Here is a 16,457-nt window from a genome sequence, read left to right as displayed (position 1 = left end):
AAGGAAACATGAATGCAGCCAAGTACAGAGATATCCTGGTTGAAAACCTCTTCAAGAGTACTCTGGACCTCAGACTTGGCCAATTGTTCACCTTCCAACAAGACAATGACCCTAAGCACACAGCTAAAATAACAAAGGAGTGGCTTCAGAACACCTCTGTGATCATTCTTGACTGACCCAACCAGAGCCCTGACCTAAACCCATTTGAGTGTCTCTGGAGAGACCTGAAAATGGCTGTCTACCAACATTCCCCATCCAACCTGACGAAACTAGAGAGGATATGCAAGAAAGAATGGCAGAGGATCCCCAAATCCAGGTGTGAAAAACTTGGTGCATCATTCCCAAGAAGACTCATGGCTGTACTAACTAAAAAGGGTGCATCTAGTCAATACTGAGCAAAGGGTCTGAATACTTATGACCATGTGATATTTCAGTTTTACTTTTTTAATAAATTAGCAAAAATTTCTACATTTTTTTTTTTCAGTCAAGGTTGGGTGCAGAGTGTACATTAATGAGAAAAAAAAAGATTTTTTTTTTAATTTACCAAATGGCTGCAATGAAACAAAGAGTGAAAAATTTAAAGGGGTCTGAATACTTTCCGTACGCACTGTATATATACCGTATTTTTCAGATTATAAGATGCACTTTTTTCTCTCAAATTTGGGGGGAAAATGGGTGTGCGTCTTATAATGTGGATATACCTTACCAGTACCATTGCTGCAGGTCGCAGGTTGGGATGAGGGGGTGTCTGGCACTGCTGCCGGGGTGTCCGGTGCTGCTGCGGGGATCTCTGGTGCTGCGGGGGGCTCTGCCTACATTTTGTGAAATGCCAGCGCCCCCGCAGTTCCATGGCTTCCTGTGCGGTGGACTCCGGGAAAATGGCCGCCAGGGGCGGTGCATGCGCAATTTCGATTTCAGTGTATTATGTGTATATACTCTAATAGGGAAATACTGGACATAGCAATTGATAAATACCGAATTACATAGATGAATATGTATCGGTACCTCCCTCAGCTCTTTGATCAGGTAACATATATACATCTTTAGCATTATATTTTGCCACAGTGCCCTCTGGCCGCATTGACATCCTTAGCCCTATTATATCTATTTCACTCTCTCCCCCTTTAACAGTGGGATACAAATAATATTTGCTGCTTGATTATTTCATTGCATTACGGTGTCCTTTGACTACCTTTTTCCTGTGCTATTGCAGATTGGCCACTTGTATTCTATTTTTCACCAGTGTGGATTAGCATTTTTCTGCTTTAATTTAATGGTTTATTGCTCTACTGCACTTTAAGGGAATGTGTCCACCTTCAGGATGGCCGGCGGATTGGACGGAGCGGCAAACCCGCTCCGCCCCCTTCTGTGACTCGATGATGCCGGATGTGTTCATTGCACACATCCGGCATCATCGCACCCCACACATAGGGCCCTGTGTTTTACCTTTGCGGCGGCGCAGCGGCGCCGCAAGGTAAACGGACATGCTGCGATCTTAAAAGATGCGCAGCATGTCCGGAATCGCAGGGCCGCCGGGTGCGTGTTACCATGCATAGTGGAGACGGGATTTGATAAAATCCCCTCCACTATGCTGTAACATCTGGACGCTGCGTGTTTGAAGCTGCAGCTCTGCGCATACCCTAAGGCTATGTGCACACGTAGGAAGGGTCCTCTGCGGGTTGTCCCGCAGCGGATTTGATAAATCTGCAGGGCAAAACCGCTGCGGTTATCCCTGCAGATTTACCGCGGTTTGTCTTGCGGTTTCCGCTGCGGGTTTACTCCTACTACAGTATTGATGCTGCATATGCAGCATCAATAGTAATGTTAAAAATAATTAAAAAATGGTTATACTCACCCTCTGATGTCCCGATCTCCTCGGCGGTCCGGTCCGGTTCCAAAGATGCTGTGCGAGAAGGACCTTCGTGACGTCACGGTCATGTGACCGCGATGTCATCGCAGGTCTTGCTCGCATAGCAACCCTGCAACCGGACGGCCACGTGCAGCGCTGAGAGGTGAGTATATCATTATTTTTTTTATTTTTATTCATTTTTTTTAACACAAATATGGTTCCCAGGGCCTGGAGGAGAGTCTCCTCTCCTCCACCCTGGGTACCATCCACACATGATCCGCTTACTTCCCGCATCGTGGGCATAGCGGATCAGTGCTTTCCTATGTGTGACATGCTGCAGAATGTAAACCACTGCGTTTCTGCGCGGTTTTTCCCGCAGCATGTGCACAGCGGATTGCGGTTTCCATAGGTTTACATGTAACTGTAAATGCAATGGAAACTGCTGCGGACCCGCAGCGTCAAAATCGCTGCGGTTCCGCTGTAAAAACCGCAATATGTGCACGTAGCCATAAGACACTGCGGGGCGTGATCTCGGGCAGGGCGGCCGCACAGGTGCAGCCAGCCTGACAACAATTGATGTCAGAAGACGGGCAGCGCTAACTGTGCATAGCCAAGGAATAACATTACAGCGCTGACTCCGGGACAGATTCAAACAACGCTGAGGAGGCGGCGCCCGGCGCCAAGGGGGTTGCTGCGTGTCATTACGAAGGAAAGTCACACCTCCGGGATGGTTTAATGGTATCAGTGGACACATTTTATAAGTGTTTAGTTCTGCGTGTGCAAGGAGAATAACTAAAATAGCCACCTTGTCCAAATGCAGCATTAGTGCTGCACAACGTGGCTTTTCTAGTTACAAACGCCTGTGGGGGGGACAGGTTCCCTTTAATTTGTGTTGTAGTGTCAGCGTGGCGTTTGCAGGACACATTGCTGGATACACAGCTAGGGATCAGCTGACGTTGCTGAACCCCATTAACAGAGGAGCAACTGTTGACTGTGCAGACAGCATTTCCGAGCAGCAACTGGCGGTGTTGGAGCCCAGGGACAGCAGGAGGAGCAGGCTAGAGTGATTGCCGCACACACAGCTGTGGATCAGCTGGCGTTACTGAACCCCAATAACAGAGGAGCGACTGTTGACTGTGCAGACAGCACTTCTGAGCAGCAACTAGTGGTGTTGGAGCCCAGGGACAGCAGGAGGAGCAGGCTAGAGTGATTGCCCCACACACAGCAGGGGAGCAGCTGGCGTTACTGAACCCCAATAACAGAGGAGCGAGTGTTGACTGTGCAGACAGCACTTCCGAGCAGCAACTGGCGGTGTTGGAGCCCAGGGACAGGAGAAGGAGCAGGCTAGAGTTATTGCCGCACACACAGCTGGGGATCACCTGGCGTTACTGAACCCCAATAACAGAGGAGCAACTGTTGACTGTGCAGACAGCACTTCCGAGCAGCAACTGGCGGTGTTGGAGCCCAGGGAATGCAGGAGGAGCAGGCTAGAGTGATTGCTGCACACACAGCAGGGGATCAGCTGGCGTTACTGAACCCCAGTAACAGAGGAGCCCAGGGAATGCAGGAGGAGCAGAGTGTAGGCCGAGCCTGCACTCAAGGCAGTTTAATATCGGATGGAGTGTCAGCGTGGCGGTCGCAGGACACATTGCCGGATACCTAGCAGGGGAGCAGCTGACGTTACTGAACCCCACTAACACAAGAGCAAGTGTTTTTTTCTGTGCAAACAGCACTTCCGGGAAGCAACTGGCGGTGTTGGAACCCAGGAAATGCAGGAGGAGCAGAGTGTAGGCCGAGGCCTGCACTCGAGGCAGTTTAATATCTGATGGAGTGTCAGCGTGGCGGTCGCAGGACACATTGCCGGATACACAGCAGGGGAGCAGCTGACGTTACTGAACGCCACTAACACAGGAGCAAGTGTTTTTCTCTGTGCAAACAGCACTTCCGGGAAGCAACTGGCAGTGTTGGAACCCAGGGAATGCAGGAGGAGCAGAGTGTAGGCCGAGGCCTAATTGGAGCAAGTTGAAAGGGAACCTTTTACCCCCCGCAGCTGTTAGTAACTGAAAGAGCCACCTTGTGCAGCACTAAGGCTGCACAAGGAAAAGGTGGCTCTTTTAATTATGCTCCTTGCAAACGCTGAATTAAACACTTATAAAATGTGTCCCCTGATACCGTGAAACCGTCCTGGAGGTGGGACTTTCCTTCGTAATGAGACGCAACACATCCGTCATTCCTACCCCCTTGGCGCCGTGCGCCGCCTCCTCAGTGTTGTTTGAATCTGTCCCGGAGCCTGCGCTGTTCTGTTCAACCTTGGCCATGCGCAGTTAGCGCTGTCCATCTTCTGACATCATTTGGTGTCAGGCTGACTGTGCCTGTGCGGCCATGCTGCCCGAGAACCCGCCTCGCTGTGTCTTCTGATTTAATCACACTGCGGGCCTGGGATTCATGGCCATGTGCAGTGCATATCTTCGCCTTTCACTCATCTCCTTCCGCCTTCTTCAGACTGTGCGGCGTCACGGCCGTGGCATGTGATTAGGGATCAGCTGATGCCGCACAGTCTGAAGAAGGCGGAAGGAGATGAGTGAGAGGCGAAGGTCTCGCGAGACTGCTAAGTCTTCTGGGTAATTTCGCAATGCATCCTGGGAACGGAAGATGGCGGCAGCCGCGCGCGCAACGCCAGCGCTTCGGTGGATCCCCGTGGGTGAGTATATCACTATTTTTATTTTAATTATTTTTTTAACAGGGATATAGCACACTGCTAAATACTGCGTGGGCTGTGTGATATACTGCGGGGGCTGTGCTATATACTACATGGGCAGTGTTATATACTACATGGGCTGTGTGATATACTGTGATGGCTGTGCTATATACTACATGGGCAGTGTTATATACTACGTGGGCTGTGTGATATATTGCGGGGGCTGTGCTATATACTACATGGGCAGTGTTATATACTGCGTGGGCTGTGTGATATACTGCCAGGGCTGTGCTATATACTACATGGGCAGTGTTATATACTGCGTGGGCTGTGCTATATACTACGTGTCCTGTGTTATATACTGCGTGGCCTGTGTTATATACTACGTCGCTTGTGTTATATACTGTGTGGCTGCTATATACTGCATGGCCTGTGTTATATAGTACGTGGGCTGTGTTATGTACTGCGTGGCCTGTATTAACGCATCGGGTATTCTAGAATATGTATGTATATAGCAGCCACATAGTATATAGCACAGGCCACGTACTATTTGTCTGCTATATACTACATGCCTCCTATATACTACGTGGCCTGTGCTATATACTATGTGGCTGCTATATACATACATACATACATATTCTAGAATACCCGATGCGTTAGAATCAGGCCACTATCTAGTTGTTTATAAGACTGCTGAAAAAAGCCGAGCGCTGTACTTGGCTGTCCCATATAAAATGAATCTCCTCTCAATTCAGAACAGGATTGCAGAGCCCCAATATTGGGGGTTCCAAAGCTCCATTCTTGATATCACTGGTGGTCTCAGCAGTCAGACCACCGGCAATCAGCAATTTATACAATATTAGGGTGGACGTGTCACTAGGAGTGTTATTAGGAGGGATGTGCCATTAGTAGTGGTATTAGGAAGGACAAATACAGATATTGCAATAGCAGACACATAATTACCGCCTTTATATTTCTGTTTGCCTTCATATTGTGGCAGCCATGGATCATAAAAATGAGAAATAACATATACAACTACCTGAGTGCTGTATAAAAATAAAGACATAAGGAGACCGATCATTGATTTTAAACAAATTTTATTAAATACAATCTTTACCTCTACATAAAGCCAATGATCCAGAAGAAGGCAAAAAACCTGGACACGTTCAGCCAATGTGTGTTACAGGGAAAAAATTCCTTCTTGACCCCGGGAAAAGGCGATCAGTTCGAGAACCCTGGATCAAGGCCATACTACAACTAACTAACTGACATATATACAGCAATGATATTCAATATGGTGACTCATTTCTGGATAGCAGATCTTCTTTGTCCCGGTAAGTCGCCTCACCTTTCCTCATCAGATCAGACCCTGAAGCTCATAGTTTGGCCATTTTCATCTCCCCTGTAAAAAAACAGAACACTACCCCCCACACAGAACACTACCCCGCTACAAACACTACCCCTTAATATACAGACATAGGATTGTTGCATCATATCAGAACCATTATACAGTTGGCAAACAAATAAAGTTACACTCTGTAGTGCTAAAGCATGTAAATATGTATGTTCTACTCCTTATACCGTTGGATAAGACAGCAGATACCTAAACAATATGATGTCATGATGCACTGATTCCAGGATTAGATCCATATAATCAGCATATAATGACATCATAAGACAACAAATATCATGTGCAGACATAATAAAAGATTAACACTAAATAATCGCGTGGCTCTCTTTAGATTCTTCAATCTTCCTTCCAGGATCCAGATTCTCTCCCTGGTAAGAAAAAAAATAATATGAGGAGGAGTATCATTATAAAACCTGTAGAAAACGTCATAAATATATTGTACTTTATGCAGATAAACAAGCCCCTTTTTCTCTGCATTTTTAAGTTTTGATGTAAACTCTTAAAAATGGTTTACTAAATTTGTTTTAAAAAAAATGCTGTAAATGCAGTTATGTATAAGTAAAATAAATAAAATAGGAAAATAAAATGGTAAACTAAATAAATAAAAACAAAGTAAAGTAAACAAATAAATATATCTTCCCCCAATGTATGTACACCAACTTCTCTCCCAGGTGGGGGAATAATGGTACATTTTTTGCCCCAATAATCTTAAATTGAAGTGACAGAACCACCACCAACAATCTGTGCCAGCCACAGATACAACTTGAAGTGTCACTGACCATAGTAGCAATAGTGGTGTCTCCATCCGAGGTGCAAGCTTTGTGCTGTCCTCTCTGATGTCCCCATGTTTGCTGCATAGAACTCTCAGTGTCCAACATTCCGCTGTGTGACCTCACAAAGAACCTTCATCACCCAAGTCCAGGGATTCTACCAGCAAGGACTGAAGAAATCTAGAACCTTACAGTCACAATCTGTAGACTTGGAGGGTCCACGTTGGCGTAAAGTTCACTAACTTAAATCCCTGTAAGGTTTCTTATTTACCTGTATCCTCAATCCTGGAACTTCCGCTCTCCTCGTCTTCATCTCCTGAAATGAGAATCCGTGTCCTTGATCCTGGATCCTCCGCTCTCCTCGTCTTCATCTCCTGAAATGAGACTCCGTGTCCTTGATCCTGGATCCTCTGCTCTCCTCATCTTCATCTTCTGAAATGAGCTTCTGCCCCCAGAACACCTGTTTGTATAGACCCACAGTCATTGTGACATCATGCTGTGAGGTAATAATGGCCTCCTGTATTTGATGATGTCACATATGACCATGAGTGATATCTCCACAGGTATTAATTAATATTGACCACAAGTAGTAATAATATGGCAGATCACATTGGCTACCATCAAGGCTGGGGGAGCTGGGGGATTGAGGAAAAGTTCCCAAAAGTAAAAAGCATTTACTGAGTCTTAAAAAAATAAAGGACTTTATAATAATTTACCTCAAACGTAATTAAATTCTAGGCCCTATGACAACACTTCCCCATTTTTACAGCATTACACTCTTACCACAGGAACAAAGACCTCATTTACAAAACTATTAACAAAACTTTAGCAATTGCCCATAGCAACCAGTCTGATTCCACCTTTAGTGTTATTTATTATTATTATTATTATTTTTATTATTATTTATTTATATAGCACCATTGATTCCACGGTGCTGTACATGAGAAGGGGTTACATACAAATTTCAGATATCACTTACAGTAAGCAAACTAACAATGACAGACTGATACAGAGGGGAGACGACCCTGCCCTTGCGGGCTTACATTCTACAGGATGGAGGGGAAACATCTTGTAACAAGAACACTGAGTGTTTCTTTGCTGGTGATTCATCTAGCCAGGGCCGGTTTTAGACAAATTGGATTGGGGCCCTAGGCAAAATTCAAAGTGGGGCCCCCATGTCCATATAAAACACGTACATGTTACACCGATATCGGTGTCATCAGTGATTTCAATCAGTGTGCCATCCATGTGTCATCCGTGTTTTTCCAGTATGGATAAAGGGAATGAAATTACAAAGCTTCTGATATACTTTCCATGTTAAGCACAGACGGCACACGGATGGCACTCGGATGGTACATGGATGGCATGTTTACATGGACTCATAGACTTGTATTGGCCCTTAACACTCAAAAAGCTCCCAAAATAGCGTATAGGAATATATAGGAATTTTGTATTGGCCCTTGTCATCTGTGCTGCTGAGAAAACACGGACAAGAGTGCAACATGGTGTTCGGTGCTGTGGGTGTACGGTGCCGCGAGGGCTCTGCCGACATTTTGTGAAAGGCCAGAGCCCCCGTAGTTGCATGGTTTCCTATGGGGTGGAATCTGGGAAAATGGCTGCCGGGGGCGGTGCATCAGCAGATGGAGATCTCGGCACCAAGATCTTGGGAGATGAGATTTCAGCGCTGAGATCTAATCTCCCGAGATCTCGGTGCCGAGATCTCCTTCTGCACATGCGCCGCCCCCGGCAGCTATTTTCCCAGGAGTCCACCGCCTAGGAAACCATGCCATGCAACTGGTGCTGCACGGTGGCTCAGTGGTTGGCACTGCAGCCTTGCAGTGCTGGGGTCCTGGGTTCAAATTCCACCAAGGACAACATCTGCAAGGATTTTGTATGTTCTACCCATGTTTGCATGGGTTTTCTCCGGGTACTCCGGTTTCCTCCTGCATTCCAAAGATGGGGAATTTAGATTGTCCCCATTAGGGACAGTGCCACTAATGTCTGTAAAGCGCTGTGGAATTAATAGCGCTATATAAATGAGTAAAAATAAATAAATAAACTGCAGGGGTTCTGGCCTTTCACAAAATGTTGGCAGAGCCCCCGCAGCACCGAACACCAGCAGCGGTGCGCCGCAAATCGGAACACCCCCTCATCCCAATCTGCAGCCTGCTGCAACGCCTCACTCTTACCTCCTCCAGTAGTGACCCTGAGACCCTGCTTCACTGCAGCCACCACCCCCTGGTAAGCAATAAGACGTATGAATTATAAAGAAGCACCACCATTTTATTTAAAAAAAAGGTTTTTTTTCCTATTTTTCTCTTCAAAATTTGGGGTGCGTCTTATAATCCGGAGCGTGTTATAATCCGTAAAATACGGTAAACTACTGATTCCTATTATAACGACACTACAATTACAGAACTATATACTGTATGAAGCACATATACACAGATACACTCTATACATGTACACATATACATGCTTTATAAATATAGAAACACACACTATATAAAGTATATACACAGAAACATTCAGTTTATATACAGTGTCACGGATCCCCACTCCGTGGTGTCACTAATTCGTCATGTACCTGCTCTCAGCACGTGACTTTTGGTTGTACCTGCAAGGGTTAATCTATCTCCCCACTCTCAGTCCAGCAATCAACCTCTGTCCAATGCTGTAATGGGAGCATAAATCACACACCGACCAAGGCCACACACCCGCTCATACACGCTGCCACCACTCACCGAATACACGGGCGATGAGTCCCAGAAATAGTAGTAATAATATTGTCTACCACTCATACGGCTCACACACCTTAGGCTATGTATTTGTTAGAACATTCAAGGTTCAACTTGTTAAAGTTTATACTTTAATACAAAAAGGTTCAGTGCTTACAGTAAGAAAAAGGTATAAAAATATAATAAAAAGACATACAATTTATGCAAAACAGTATAGGTATACAGGTCTAATTTATAGCTTTGGTCCGGAGGTCAGATTTCTAGACCAACCCCTCAGGTTAATAACAAAATTGCTTGTTTTTGATTGGACCACGGCCGCGTTACCAATGAATATATTATTTTCTCTTGAGATCCTTTGTGTATACATTCTCACAGAGATACTATCAGGCCATAATTGCCATCTCTCTTCCAAGAGCTAGGAGGTGTCAAGTGTTACCCTTTCTTCTTGGTCCTAGCTAGACCCCCTGGTGAGATTTGGAGACAGAAGTCTGCTTGTCTCAGGCAAACACATATTGACACCTGGGTGAGACATGCAGCCTTCAGGACAGATGTAACTAGTCACACAATACCTATACATAGGTCACTGCACGCACACACACTTATATATATATATATATATATATATATATATATACACACACATATTTCACCACACCTCCCTCCTTATGAACGTGCATGGGGTTGACTTACAGGTCAGTTCCCGAGCATGTATCTGGTTCCGCCCCACCTTGGCGAGATAGGCCATCAGCATTGCCATGATCGACTCCCTTCTTATGCTGAATTGTGAAATCATATTGTTGTAATATCAGACTCCATCTAAGCAATTTCCCGTTGTCCCCAACTACTCTGTTGAGCCAGCTCAATGGGTTATGATGATCTGTGATCACGGTGAAGTTGCGCCCATAAAGGTATGGTTTCAGCTTCTGCAGAGCCCACACAATTGCCAAACATTCCTTTTCAATGGTGGCATGAGACACTTCTCTGGGCAGGGGTACCTGCCAATATCCCCTACTTAGGTCCTTGATTGTGAGGTCCGATGCTTTAGCTAGCTGCTCGAACAGCTCGTCTATCCTCGGCATGGGGTAGACCTCACATGTAGTCAGTACATTTAATTTCCTGTAGTCTACACAGAACCGGGTAGTACGGTCCTTTTTTAGGACAAGAACCACAGGCCAGGCCCAGGCACTCTGGGATTTTTGTATCACCTTGAGGTTCAGCATCTCCTCTACCTGTTCCCTCATGTGTGTCTTCACCTCTGCTGACACACGGTATGCAGACTGCCGTACTGGAGAATTACTACCAGTGTCCACATGGTAAGCTGCTAAGTGCGTCCTCCCAGGCTCCTGTGTGAAGACTTCGGTGAACTCGCTGAGCGCCCCCATCAGCTCAGACCTCTGACTGTGGGATAGCTCCAAGTTTAACTCTGCTGACTCCAGGGACTCCTTTTACTGAGTTTCAGCCCCCACATCTAGTAACAGATCAGTCTCCCCCTCTTCAGGCAGGCTACAGACAGGTAAGACACAGATCTCCCTGTCATGATGAGCCTTCAGCATATTCACATGAAATACTTTCTGACGCTTTGCATGCTCATCTAGTGTCACCACATAATTAACATAATTTAGCCGCTTATGTACAGTGTATGGTCCCTCCTATATGACCTGCAATTTATTCTGTAACATAGGGACCAACACCCAAACCTTCTGCCCCTCCTCATGTGCCCTCCGTCTGGCATTACGGTCATACTAGACCTTCTGGTTGATTTGGGCCTGGGTCACGTTCTCATGGGCTAGGTTGCTCAGTTTTTGCATTCTCTGAGCCGCAGTACATATTCAACCACTGAGACTCCAGTAGTTCTGGGGTTGTCCTCCTAACAGTCCTTAATCAAATCAAGTGGCCCCCTGACCCTCCGTCCATAAACCAGTTCAAAGGGGTAGAATCCTGTAGATCCCTGGGGTACCTCTCTGTATGCGAACAACAGATGGGGGAGGTACCATTCCCATTCTCTCCCTTCAGTCTCCACCAGCATTTTGAGCATTTGCTTTAATGTTCCGTTAAAACGCTCGCAGAGTCCGTTGGTTTGGGGATGATAGGCACTGGCCATCAATTCGGACATGAACTGGGTTCCCTGATCGGTTAACATTTCCCTGGGGAAACCCACACGAGAGAACACAGTCAGTAATGCATCCGCCACTTTGTCAGCTCGGATGGAGGACAGTGCCACAGCTTCCGGGTATCGTGTAGCATAGTCCACGACTGTGAGGATGTACTTTTTGCCAGAGCTGCTAGGGATTGCAAGTGGCCCTATGATATCCACAGGTACTCACTGGAAAGGCTCATCGATCACAGGCAGTGGTATCAATGGAGCTTTCTGTATATTCCTGGACTTTCCAACTCTCTGACAAACTACGCGGGATTGACAGTAATTGGCAATATCTGTCCCCATCTTGGGCCAATAGAAGTTATGTGTCAAGCGAGCTTTAGTCTTTTGTATTCCAAGCTGTCCGGCCAAAGGAATTTCATGGGCAATTCTCAGTAATTGTTCCCTAAATGGATAAGGGACGATCAGCCGCCTTTCATAGTCCCAAGATTCTGTAGTATCCGTGGGGAGTGTCTCTTTATACAGTCTGCCCTGGTCCCAGTATACTCTCTCTTTGCCAGAAGCAGCAGGGGGTTGGTCTGCAAGACATCTGAGCTCTTCCAGACTGACATGTGTCCCCAAGGCCTCCTGGAAGCTCTGACTGTCAGCCTGCAGGCCCTGGCCTAGTGTGACTGCCAGGCCCTGGTTTGAAGCAGAGTCTTCAGTGTCTGTTATCAGGGACCTTGTTGGGTCTGCCATGTCATTAGGCTTCGGGGCCACAGTATGGGCCTCCTGTTCTGGCAGTTCTGTCTGAGACTCACCCTCTAATCTCTGGGCCTGAGTCTGAGCCGCAGCCCGACTCCGGGTCACAGCTGACACATATTTACAGTCCTGTGCAATGGGACATTTTCCCTCCTTGCACGGGATCTCAGGTGGGTCACTTGCTTCCACCTTCTCTATAGCATTTACTTGCAAGGGAGGAACATAGTGGGACACCATCCTCCCCAGGTCCATGCCTAGCAACACATTGGTGGGAATAGCCTCTGATTCTCCCATTTCTCTCAGTCATTTCACTGCTCCCCAGTCCAGGTACACACGGGCCATGGGCACGGCAGGGCTAACCCCTTCAATCCCTGTTATAGACATAGTCTTTCCTGGTATGATATCGGCAGGGGTTATCATGGCTGGATGCACCAGGGTGACCTCTGCCCCAGTGTCCCTGAGACCAATGGTGACTTTATTGCCAACAGTGATAGATTGACAGTTTTCATTAGCCCTCGCATCAGAGCCGGCCACAAAGAGGACAGACGGTGGGGACACAGACGGCTTTGTCCTTCCTCAGGACTCTATACAAAAATAGTGATTTATGCTCACTTTATAGCCTTACACAGAGGTTGAGAGTTGAATTGAATGAGAGGAGATAAATTAACCCTTGCAGGTGCACCCCACGTCATGTGTTGAGAAGTGTGTACGTGACAGTGGTCATGCTCAGTCTTCACTCCATTTATTGTTTATAAGACTGCTGAAAATAGCAGAGTGCTGTACTTGGCTGTCCCATAGAAAATGAACCTCTTCTCAATTCAGAACAGGATTACAGAGCCCCAATATTGGGGGTTCCAAAGCTCCAGTCTTGATTAGTGTTGAGCCACCCCCCTAGTGTTCGAGTTCGGTTCGTCGAACGGGGGCGTGTTCGACGAATGTTTGTCGAACGTTCGACGAACACCGTCGAACCCCATTGAAACCAATGGCAGGCAAACAAAAACACATACAAACACATAGAAAACACATAGAAAACACCTAAAAAGGTGTCCAAAAGCTGACAAACTGCTCAGAAGATACAACAAACACATGGAAAAGTCACAACTTCATATAGTCATGCGAAAAGAAAAGAGGTGGAGGAGTAAAAGGAGGAGGAGACACATATATAGGCATGTCATGCCCTTCTAAAATCAAGAAAGGCTGGAGTAAAAATCTAAAATCACCCTACCAACACCCAGACTTCGTGACAAAGAAAATTAAAAAATAAATATCTTTAGGTAGAATGGCGGCAGGTCCATTCAGAACACTTTCCTTAGAAGACGTAGTGGTACCCCCTTTGGGAGTTGTGCCAAAAAAGGAACCCAATACATTCAGACTAATCCACCATTTGTCATATCCTAGTGGCAGGTCAGTAAATGACAACATCGACGCAGAACCAAGTACAGTACTATGTACTGTACCTCCTTTGAAGAGGCAATCAGGCGGGTCAAGAAGTTGGGAAGGGGCACCCTAATGGTCAAAACAGACATTGAGGGGGCGTTCCGGTTACTACATGTGCCTCCGAATAGTGTCCTCCCATTGGGCTGCTTCTGTGAAAGAGCATACTACATAGATCGCTGTTTCCCCATGGGGTGCTCCATATCCTGCTCACTATTTGAGGCGTTTAGTTGCTTCCTCGAATGTATCGTCATGGACGTTTCTAAGGCGGCACATATTATCCATTATCTCGACGACTTCTTATGCCTGGGCCCAAAAGATTCGCCATACTGTGAATACACGCGGTAGTCCACCTGTGAGAAGGTGAAAGCTGGAGGGAGAGTGGACACCCCAGAGCCGAGGGGTTAGATTGAGAAAGGAAGAAGGAGGTGTAGCTTACTTCATGGGTGGGGTACTCTGCTGAGTAGCAAAAATTGCTACTAGGCCCAAAAGGATTTCCTGGGCCAGATGCCGTTAAAAAATAGTACTTAGGTAAATAGGCGGTGTAGCTTGCTTCATGGGTGGGGTACTCTGCTGAGTAGCACAAAATACTAGTAGGCCCAAAAGGATTTCCTGGGCTAGATGCAGTTAAAAAATAGTACTGAGGTAAACAGGCGGTGTAGCTTGCTTCATGGGCGGGGTACTCTGCTGAGTAGCACAAAATTCTAATAGGCCCAAAAGGATTTCCTGGGCTAGATGCAGTTAAAAAATAGTACTTAGGTAAACAGGTGGTGTAACTTGCTTATTGGGTGGGGTACACTGCTGAGTAGCACAAAATTCTAGTAGGCCCCAAAGGATTTCCTGGGCTAGATGCAGTTAACAAATAGTACTTAGGTAAACAGGCGGTGTAGCTGGCTTCATGGGTGGGGTAGTCTGCTGAGTAGCAGAAATTGCTACTAGGCACAAATGGATTTCCTGGGCTAGATGCCATTAAAAAATAGTACTTAGGTAAACAGACGGTGTAGCTTGCTTTATGGGTGGGGCACGCTGCTGAGTAGCACAAAATTCTTCTAGGCCCAAAAGATTTCCTGAGCTAGATGCAGTTAAAAAATTGTACTTGCGTAAACAGGCTGTGTAGCTTGTTTCATGGGTGGGGTACTCTGCTGAGCAGCAGAAATTGCTACTAGGCCCAAAAGGATTTCCTGGGCTAGATGCCGTTAAAAAATAGTACTTAGGTAAACAGGCGGTGCAGCTCGCTTCATGGGTGGGGTACTCTGCTGAGTAGCATAAAATTCTAGTAGGCCCAAAAGGATTTCCTGGGCTAGATGCAGTTAAAAAATAGTACTTAGGTAAACAGGCAGTGTAGCTTGCTTCATGGGTGGGGCACGCTGCTGAGTAGCACAAAATTCTACTAGGCCCAAAAGGATTTCCTGGGCTAGATGCAGTTAAAATATAGTACTTAGGTAAACAGGCAGTGTAGCTTGCTTCATGGGTAGGGTACGCTGCTGAGTAGTACAAAATTCTAGTAGGCCCAAAAGGATTTCCTGAGCTAGATGCAGTAAAAAAATAGTACTTAGGTAAACAGGCGGTGTAGCTTGCTTTATGGGTGGGATACTCTGCTGAGTAGAAGAAATTGCTACTAGGCCCAAAAGGAATTCCTGGGCTAGATGCAGTTAAAAAATAGTACTTAGGTAAACAGGCGGTGTAGCTTGCTTCATGGATGTAGCACAAAATTCTACTAGGCCCAAAAGGATTTCCTGGGCTAGATGCAGTTAAAAAATACTCAGAAGGGAGGTAAGAACATTTCTAAAACAATCCACAGCGAGGAGATTGGAACAAAACAAAATCCTCTAAACTGCATGCTCGCAAACGCCAGAAGCCTGACAAACAAGATGGAAGAACTAGAAGCAGAAATATCTACAGGTAACTTTGACATAGTGGGAATAACCGAGACATGGTTAGATGAAAGCTATGACTGGGCAGTTAGCTTACAGGGTTACAGTCTGTTTAGAAAGGATCGTAAAAATCGGAGAGGAGGAGGGGTTTGTCTCTATGTAAAGTCTTGTCTAAAGTCCACTTTAAGGGAGGATATTAGCGAAGGGAATGAGGATGTCGAGTCCATATGGGTCGAAATTCATGGAGGGAAAAATGGTAACAAAATTCTCATTGGGGTCTGTTACAAACCCCCAAATATAACAGAAATCATGGAAAGTCTACTTCTAAAGCAGATAGATGAAGCTGCAACCCATAATGAGGTCCTGGTTATGGGGGACTTTAACTACCCGGATATTAACTGGGAAACAGAAACCTGTGAAACCCATAAAGGCAACAGGTTTCTGCTAATAACCAAGAAAAATTATCTTTCACAATTGGTGCAGAATCCAACCAGAGGAGCAGCACTTTTAGACCTAATACTATCTAATAGACCTGACAGAATAACAAATCTGCAGGTGGTCGGGCATCTAGGAAATAGCGACCACAATATTGTACAGTTTCACCTGTCTTTCACTAGGGGGACTTGTCAGGGAGCCATAAAAACACTGAACTTTAGGAAGGCAAAGTTTGACCAGCTTAGAGATGCCCTTAATCTGGTAGAGTGGGACAATATCCTCAGAAATAAGAATACAGATAACAAATGGAAAATGTTTAAGAACATCCTAAATAGGCACTGTAAGCGGTTTATACCTTGTGGGAATAAAAGGACTAGAAATAAGAAAAACCCAATGTGGCTAAACAAAG

The 16,457-nt window shown here is 45.9% G+C and overlaps 1 long non-coding RNA gene across 1 annotated transcript; it reads right to left on the bottom strand.

Annotated features, from left to right (window-relative positions):
• Positions 1-5,627: 5,627 nt before the first annotated feature.
• LOC143818291 (uncharacterized) lies at positions 5,628-7,188 on the bottom strand. Its single transcript, XR_013224443.1, has 2 exons — positions 7,000-7,188; positions 5,628-6,326 (listed from the first exon to the last, which is right to left on the bottom strand). It is a non-coding gene; the product is annotated as an uncharacterized LOC143818291 (long non-coding RNA).
• Positions 7,189-16,457: the final 9,269 nt, after the last annotated feature.

This window comes from Ranitomeya variabilis, chromosome 3 (assembly GCF_051348905.1).
Source record: "Ranitomeya variabilis isolate aRanVar5 chromosome 3, aRanVar5.hap1, whole genome shotgun sequence".
Lineage (NCBI taxonomy): Eukaryota > Metazoa > Chordata > Amphibia > Anura > Dendrobatidae > Ranitomeya > Ranitomeya variabilis.
The sequence above is the reverse complement of the archived record's forward strand: the minus strand, read 5'-3'. Positions and strand labels throughout refer to the sequence as shown.